Source organism: Mytilus galloprovincialis, chromosome 10 (assembly GCF_965363235.1).
Source record: "Mytilus galloprovincialis chromosome 10, xbMytGall1.hap1.1, whole genome shotgun sequence".
NCBI classification, from domain to species: Eukaryota; Metazoa; Mollusca; class Bivalvia; order Mytilida; family Mytilidae; genus Mytilus; species Mytilus galloprovincialis.
Window position 1 is genome coordinate 19,031,925 of NC_134847.1, and position 9,963 is coordinate 19,041,887.

The following is a 9,963-nucleotide window of genomic DNA, read 5'->3' on the forward strand; positions in this document are numbered from 1 at the left end:
TAATATAAAAGGTAGCATTCCTGAATACTAATTGTAAATTAGAAGATATAAGAATATTATATTATATAAGTTTAATTTTTGTATTTAAGAGTTATTCTGTGACTGAATGGTTTGAGTGTAAGATGGTACCGGTGAGAGAGAGAAAAATTAAAAAACATTTCAACATATCCCTTGTTTAAATTTTGTTGTCTAGACGAGAAATATCAACGATAATGTATTAAACATTTATGAATAACATAAAGATAACACGACGACATGTTCATGTTTTTCTCTACCAACTTCAGTTAGCTTAAATTATTCATAATTTCAAAACATTTAAATTAATATTCAGAATGGAAATGGGGAATATTTAACTTAATGTTTGTGTGTGTACATTTAAACAAATGTTATTAAACTTTTGATGTGTTTATCACCTGCTTGTTATACATATTTTTTTATAAATTGTTTTCACATTAGTATTACCGTATTTTACCATTTTATACACTATGGTACAGTTTGGATGTGAGTGGATTTGTTAGTTACTTTAATTAAACACACGTAGAAGGAATGATTTTGAAACTATTATTTGAGATCTTTTGAAAGCTTAGATCTTATGAAAGCTTAGGACTCCTAAAATCTTAAACAATTGTATTCTTGTTTTATCTGTCTGCTTTCCGTTATTTTTTTAAGCATTTCATGTAGTATTTTGTATTAGATTATGATTGAACACAAGTCTTACAATCTTCCTGAATAATTATGAAACATTTGTCACTGAACGTAACTGGAAACAACGATCAACCAATTCTATCTTAAAATGAACAATAATAGAAGAAATATTTTAAATTTTCTTTTTTTTTTGGGGGGGGGGGGGGAAATAAATTCTGTTCATCCAAATAAAAAGTCTTTTTCAGTTTCAGCTTATACTGAAAATCTACATTACAGTTTTCAAATATAGTGTCCAATCAGTTTTGACTTGTTAATCAAAATTCTTCTGCATAATAGTTATAAATAGGTCTAAAATTCCATGTATAACAAACAACTCCCAAATTGTATGGCTATGAAATATTTGAGTTTCGACTTATTTCAACAGTACATAACTTTGGAGAGGTGATAGTGATACCATAATAGTATTACAACATAAGCTTCACTTCCATTTATGCCAAAATAATAATAAATAACAGTTTTCAATTTGCTCAGAATTCCTTCATTTAATGTGTGTTGTTAACATTGATGTACATTAGTGCCATTTGTATTTTGGTGAAGATATTAAAATGAATTACTTACCTTTTATGACAATACTCTAAGAATATAGAAGTCTTCTTACCAAGTGGTCAATAATTTTCATATTGTATTATTATAGGGGCTATTTAAAAAAAAATTTGTAAGGGTTCCGCGGAACCCAGTGTCTCGCCTATTTTTGCTGTAAATCACAGGCTCAACAACAATGAGGAAAAAAATCAATAAAAATATTCCTCTTGTTACTATTTTATGATTGTAAGAAAATCTAAGTCCATTTGAAAGTAAATTACAGAAAAAAACAGAGTAATCTTTTTACAAACTTTACTTCTGGATACAATCTTATGATCATAAATAAGGTTATTTCCAAGTTTGGTACAAACCCAGGATAGTTTAAGAAAGTTATTTAAATTTTAAAAACTTTAACCACAGAGTGAATGTAATGGTTCCCTGCAGAAAAAACTAAGTCCATTTATAAGTAAAATACGGAAAAAATTGAATTTTATTTTTACAAAATTTTCTTCTGGATACTATCTTATGATCATAAACAAGCTTCTGTCCAAGTTTGGTACAAACCCAGGATAGTTAAAGAAAGTTATTAAAATTCTAAAAACTTTAACCACAGAGTGAATGTAATGTTTCCCCGCAGAAAAAACTAAGTCCATTTATAAGTAAAATACGGAAAAAATGGAATTTTATTTTTACAAAATTTACTTCTGGATATTATCTTATGATCATAAACAAGCTTCTGTCCAAGTTTGGTACAAACCCAGGATAGTTTGAGAAAGTTATTAAAATTCTAAAAACTTTAACCACAGAGTGAATGTTTTGTTTCCCCGCAGAAAAAACTAAGTCCATTTATAGTAAAATACGGAAAAAATGGAATTTTATTTTTACAAAATTTACTTCTGGATACTATCTTATGATCATAAACAAGCTTCTGTCAAAGTTTGGTAGAAATCCAGTATAGTTTAAGAAAGTTATTAAAATTTCAAAAACTTTAACCACAGAGTGAATATTTGTTGACGACGCCGACGACGACGGAATGTAGGATCGCTTAGTCTCGCTTTTTCGACTAAAGTCGAAGGCTCGACAACAAATTGAGTTGAAGTAAGAATTTCTCAGATTAAGAGTGTCATAATAGACGGTGCCAGATCCATAACTTTTGATTATGGGTGGGGTAGGGGTGGCAACTGTCTGCCATATGAGGAGACCCGCTAGTCATCCTTCAGTGATACCCTAATGAAACAAACTACCAACCAGGGCAAGAATAAAAAAATGTACATCTAACCTAGAATATTAATGATTGTAATGATGAATTTAAATCATGTTTTCTGAACCTTGCCACACCACTGACCATACTACTGTAATAAAAATATTGTCTTAATTTTAGAAGGAGAATAAAAAGAGATAGAGCATTTTTTATATGGGAAGACATTAGTTTCTCATAAAATCTTGACAAAATTCAGAAAAATAAAACTGAGCAAAGGGTCTCACCTTACAGAGAATAATAAGTATTTGCTTTCTTTTTTGTTGAAACTTATTGAAACCCGTGAAAAACCATACATAAACTGTTAGACTTCCTACAACCATATCTCATACTTCACACTATTAATTTACTTATTCCCTTTATCTCTGATGTTCTTTGTTAGATAACTCACTGTGCCATACAAATATAAGAAAATCTTTAAATTATTGAATGTTTAGTCTCTTAAGATCATAGGTACAAGAAGAAGCTCAATGGTGTATTGGAGGCTGTTGACAATAAAAATCAGTTGCTACTGTTTTAGAAATTTAAAAACTTAACCACAACCTTTTTTGGTTGAAAAACGTGTTTTGTCACATTGAAGATTGCTTGTCTAACAACAGCTTTATAAAGTTAATTTTAAGTATGGAAATAGGTTGTAAAGTAACTAGCAGCTGATCCAATTTAATCAGGTCACATTGAGAGCTATCTATATTGTTATTGTCCAAATTCTAATTAGGCAACTTTATCATATTTAATTTGATTTTTAGCCAGCCATTTTTGATTCATCAGCTTTTACTTCCTTCAAATAGCTCCTGTGAAAGGAATAGAATCTGAAAAGATTTAATCAATGATTGAAAGAAAGTTTAGATGAGAATTGATATACATTATGTCAAGTATGAAAGACGAGACTGCATGAGTGAATCAGTTGACTTCAGCACAAGTGATTGTATTTTTTTCTCCACATACATGTATTACATTTAAGACAACTATTAAGCAGGGCTGTTGAATTAGCAATGATCACTTAGCATATGATAAGATTTTCTTCTTTTTTTCTAACTATTGTATTTTTATACAATTTTCATTCTTTATAAAATACATATCTTGTAAAAAGGAAACATTCAAGTGGGAAAAAAAATGAAAAAAAATCAGTTTTCTGACATATAATACATATTTGGCCAATGCATCTTGAATGGACAATAGTATTAAAAACATTTGCATAATAATAGTGGGAAAATGAAAATGTCCTCATTATACGGATTTATACAAAAAGTGAAAAGAGAAGATCATTTTATGTGTTTACAATTAAGATGTTTGGTATTTTTTCAATTACTTGATGCATTTATTATATTATTTTTTTTTTTTTTTTTTTTTTTTGTGCATCTTTAACCTATCTTCTAGAATCTTTAATATAAATGCATTTTGTCTCTTGTATCCTAAAAACATTTTTTGGCACTTGAGGTTTATTTTGAATCGTGTTTTTTGATAACTTACATAATGTTACTAGTATATTTGTTTTACTTACATGCATCATATAGTGCTAATATAAAGTGCTTTTTTTGTTACAATGGCTCCCATATATGATTTATAGAACAAAAAATATTTATAGGTGTATTTTGTGCTGTCTAGTATTTATAGTTTTTTGTACATGTATCTGTAGATTCCCCATCACACGGAGCTGTATTTTGGTTTTTAAGCGAGAGAAAAAGCTAAGTTACTGCCAAGAATAGATGAGTGCTTGATACTGCTAAGAAAAAGATGAGCGGAATTGCTGTATCAATTTTTGATAGAATTTCCTGACACTTAAAAGAAATCCAACTGAGTTCTGTATGCAGAATATATAGACTTTTTAGTATGTAGGTAATTGTTTCTTTTTTCAATTTTGTAAGTTTGAATTTTGGAAACCAGTTTTCTATTTATTCTGGTAGTCAAGTTACTTCTTATGTGTATGGATTTTCTTCTCAATATTTTTTGGCACGGCCAATATTTTTATGTTGGAAATATTTTCAGATTTTTTTTCTGTAAGAAGATACTGCTAAAATAAAGAGATATTGAATAAGATAGTGAGAATGGTTCTGCATAGTAAGTGTTTTAGTGAAAAATTCATGTTAAATTGGTTTATTGGTTTTCAAATTATATAAATATAAGTTTTTTTATTCATTCTTGTTTGGTGTGCTAAATGTTAGAAAAAAAGGCTCGCTAAGTTTAGTTGAAATATTTTTTGAATTGCTGTATTTAAAACATTTTAATTACAACATTTTGAAAGTAAAGAAAAATTGAGGTTTTGTATACATTGGAAATAACATTTTCAAACCAAGATTGAAAAACTTTAAGATTTACATGTATTGAGATTTTTCAACAAGTTAGGACAGCACAGAATTTCTTCTTGCATTGATCATTTGTTTGAAGGTAGAAAATGATCATCTTTAGGCTCACATTAATACTTTAGTATAATACCACAAGCATTTAGAAAACATTGTATACTCCTGCAGAATTACAGCCCAGTGTGATGGTCCGAGAAGATGCTAAGCTCTATTCTACAGCCCAGTGTGATGGTCAGAGAAGATGCTAAGCTCTATTTTTGTAATAAAATATCATTGTTATTCTGTATTTGTTATTGTAAAAATATCATTCATTCAGAGGACGTATCAATACTTACTAAATAATAAAATAGTTCTCAAACGTTGGCTAGTATTATTTTTGCAATTTTTTTTACAAGACATATTAAGAATGTTTTGATTATCAGGTTAGCTGCATATTAATACTATAAAATATCAGTTGTGAGTCAAGTTTAAAGGCTTCATTATAAATATGGTGATTGTATTTGTCTATTTTGCATGATAAGAATAAGTGCTTTTCTTCGTTTCACCAACAAACCAGAGGAGGAATTCATAACTTTGGGTCAAATTTATCAATGCTGGTTCAACATTTATGACGTAGGTGATATATCCAGGTCAAAGTAATTTAGGCAGGGTTAACATATTTGAGGTCACAAAGCTGTAATTTTCTTATTTGTGAAGAGCTGAGTTATTCAGATAGTGTGAACACAGATAATGTCTATTTAGGTAAATTTGTTTCATAAAGCTGTCAAAGTGATTCAGATAGTGTGAACACAGATAATGTCTATTTAGGTAAATTTGTTTCATAAAGCTATCAAAGTTATTCAGATAGTGTGAACACAGATAATGTCTATTTAGGTAAATTTGTTTCATAAAGCTGTCAAAGTTCTTCAGATAGTGTGAACACAGATAATGTCTATTTAGGTAAATTTGTTTCATAAAGCTGTCAAAGTTCTTCAGATAGTGTGAACACAGATAATGTCTATTTAGGTAAATTTGTTTCATAAAGCTGTCAAAGTTCTTCAGATAGTGTGAACACAGATAATGTCTATTTAGGTAAATTTGTTTCATAAAGCTGTCAAAGTGATTCAGATAGTGTGAACACAGATAATGTCTATTTAGGTAAATTTGTTTCATAAAGCTGTCAAAGTTCTTCAGATAGTGTGAACACAGATAATGTCTATTTAGGTAAATTTGTTTCATAAAGCTGTCAAAGTTCTTCAGATAGTGTGAACACAGATAATGTCTATTTAGGTAAATTTGTTTCATAAAGCTGTCAAAGTGATTCAGATAGTGTGAACACAGATAATGTCTATTTAGGTAAATTTGTTTCATTAAGGTCAAGTAACAGTAAATGAACGCCGTCTAGCGGATTCCGCGAAATATTGCGACGTTTTGTACGAATTACGTCCCTTTGACCAGATTTTGCAATGTAAAAATTACACCCGGCGACTTTTCGATGGAACAACGTCAACGATTTTGACGGAAAGTATGTAATTTCTATGAGAATGAACTTGTTTTTCTAAAATTAAAAATTGAAAATGAATATGAAAACAGTCCTGAAGACGATCTTCAAAATGAAAATCAGGACGTAGGGTGGTGGAGTTTGTATATCTGCCGACCAGTTAAACATGTTAAAACAAGTGTAAAAAACTGTTGCTCGCTACTATTTCTACATAATTGTGATGAGAAAAAACAGTGTGGTACCGGAAGTATTCTATATGTTGTATGTCAAAACTGTCCTTTCAAAAACCCTATATTCACTGGGAAAAGACATCGTCAAGCAGAAAATAAGCAGAAGCTAGGGGTGCAAGTTTGGGACATTAATACTAAAGATTCAAAAACTTAGTATTGTACGGTAAGACTATTTATCACATATTTTGAAAATTATCACACCAGTCGGAACAAGTAAAAATATTTTCAAATTAGAGAAAAGGAAATGAACCACATAAACTAATACTGGTCATAAATTCGCCGCTGTTGTCAGTCAGTCATAGATGGCACTAAACTATAATACACTTAAATTAATTAACCTTGTTCACGGCTGGAACAATAGTTTAATATTCATACACAGTTTTTTAACAAATTAAAATAAACAAAAATGATGTTTCACGATCATTAATCCATCTCTACATTTTGTATTCTAACGTTGTTGTTTTTTTTTTTTATTTTGTAATGGTGTTTTCTTTCACGTCCGCAATTTCGATGTTAAAAATAGAACACAAATCTTTAAATAGATACATGTATAAATAGTATATGGTACATGGCTTAGTATCCTAATAGTATTGATTCGTATGGTTGTCTTCTCAAAGGAATTGTTATATATATATATATGGGTAAAAATATATATATATGGGTAAAAATTAACCGAATAAAAAAAAAATGTACCCTAGCTGAAAGCATCTCAAATATACTTAAGAACTGTTGTCAATTCTATTTCACTCATAAAACTTGAAGGTTGAGAACGAGATTATATCGGTCACCTCTATATCATAGTACTACTACATATACCGACTGAAAAATATGCACAGTGTCACAGACTTTCAGTACCTAAAGTTCAATGTAAATCCCGTAAGTAGTCAGTACTTCAATAAGACAGCAACCAGACAACAACACAAGACCAAAAGAAAATTAAAAAGGAAAAGACATCGTATGATATGCATTTGTCGGGGGGGGGGGGGTAGGGTTTCATGATCCCGAAATCTCGGACTTTAAAACATGAAATCCTGAGGTTCCGAATTTATAGAAATTTCAATCCCGCCATCCCGAAATCCCGTGCTTAAGGTAGATACATGGTATACCGCCATCTTGGATTGTACAATCACAGTACAAAATTGGTCTAGTTATTTGCCCTAATCTGCAATTTTTGAGACAGATTTACAATTTTATGGTTAAACTGTTTGTTTATATAAGGAAAACTTGGTGATTTATTGTATTAACCAAAATATTTGAACAAATATCATTTTCTTTTGTTTTTAGAATCATTTTTTTCAAATGAGCCATTTAAGGGAAGATAACTCTTACAGTAAAAAAATTATACTGGACTAATAGGAAAAATTTTTATTTTTACTTGTAGCAAGAAAACAAGTTCGGTGACCCCCTTTTTTCTTTTTATTTTCTTAAAGCATGTAATAAAACCTCTCTTTTCACAATTTATTTCAAAATTCTATCTCATAGAATTCATTTTATACACACAAATGTGTTTTTTCATGTACAATCTAACCAAATTTAGGCAATTTTCAACGACTCATAGCTTGAAAAATAGCACGGTGACCCATACTTTTTATTATATTTTTGAAAAAAGCATATTAAAATCTTCATTTTGGCAGATTATAAGAAAATTCTGTCTCAAAAAGTATACACTTATGATCTACCTTAAAAACACCCGATCCCGGAGTCCAGTTTAAGGTCCCGTTTAAGGTCCCCCAACATTTCTGTAGATTGACTAAATAACAAAACACAATATTACCAGTCATGTCTCAGCCTGTGTGCGATTGTTTTTTTCTTGTTTTTTTTTTTTCGGTTGGGGGGGGGGGGGGGGGGGGTATTTATGTAGGCATATTAAACATAAATATGTACATCTGTTTTTAGGTCATATCTCAACCTCCGTATATTTGTTTTTACACAATGTATTTTCTGGAAAATACACTGTACTACAAAGACCGTGCAATGTCTTGAGAGAAAGCGAAATTCAGAGAGAGAAGCACATTAATTTATTGTCACATATAATTATATCTCAAAGGGAGTTGCAGAATAACGGATACTAGCGAATGTCAAAAATTGAACAAAAAAGTTTGCAAAATTATAAAGAATAACAACGGAAAATGAAATAATTATTAAAAGATAAAGAACATTTAGGTACACACTTCATATGGACCTTAAAAATCGTTGGATTATCTCGGTGTTAGTGGTCAGTAATGAATAAAAAATCACTGGTCAATTTAAAGGTTGTTGTAAGTGATGCAATATATTCTTATTTTCCTGTTCCCCTTATGTAACTTCCAGTTTTATTAAAGTTTACATCCATCAAAGCCTTAGTTTAATTTAGTTTCCTGTCATTACTACTCCCCTTTATTTGTCGCATGTTACGTATCATGTACTGATTCTATATATACTTTGAGCATACATATGTACACTTATGGAACAATATAACATTTAGTCAACTTTTTAAAACGTTTTTGTAGACTTGTATACAATAAATTTGATACCGAACAAAAAAGATAATAACAAAGATGACAGTTTGTCTGCGTGTTTTACTTGTTAACTTGAAGATGTATTAATAACTACACGACACTCTTTCAAGAATTTGTAGAATCATTGATATAATGTTTGTTTATATATGCGATATTAAGCAGCAGTATATGGACAGAACACGTTCTGTCGTGATATAGTACCAAAACACAAGCTATTACATGTTCCGCTGCTAAAAAATCCGGTTTTTTTTTCAAAAGTGGCCAAATCATTATCTGAACGGATAAAAAGTGTAAACAGATGACTTACAAGATAGTCTAAGAGATTTATGAATTCGTTACCCAAAAATGACAAAGTTCAACTGTCTCTCATTAGAGCAAATATCAAAAAAGATCAAAACCTTGACCACATGCAAACAGACAGCAAAGTACGTTCCATGATTCAAACCGTAGATGTTTTTCGGAATAACTATAAACTATAAAGGGGGCGGACGGACGGAAGGACGGACGGTCAGACGGAATGACGGACGGACAGATGTACAGAGGTAGTTGAAGGGGTCATAAAAAAATATAGCTACAATTACATCTTTTATTGCGTCAACTTGTTGACAGTAACCCTGATGATTTCTATTTTTAAGTTTTTACCATTTTTGCGTTCATGTACTTACAACGTATTTTTGTCTGAATTAGTAATTGTTTTAGATAGGTATATTAATAATGAACATACATGTACCACATTTTTTACAACGTATAATTTCTTTTTAACATGTTCCATAAAAGAGGGGTTTACGGAATACAGAATAATGGGCAAAAATTGCAGAATAAAATGCAAAAACGAAAAAAAAAAAAGTGTATAATGGGGTGCTAAAATATAAAAAATAAAGAATATTGGTAACACTAAATAAAAATTTATGATAATTATCCAGACTCTTATGATAAAAAGTATCTATAAATACGAAACACATAATCATCG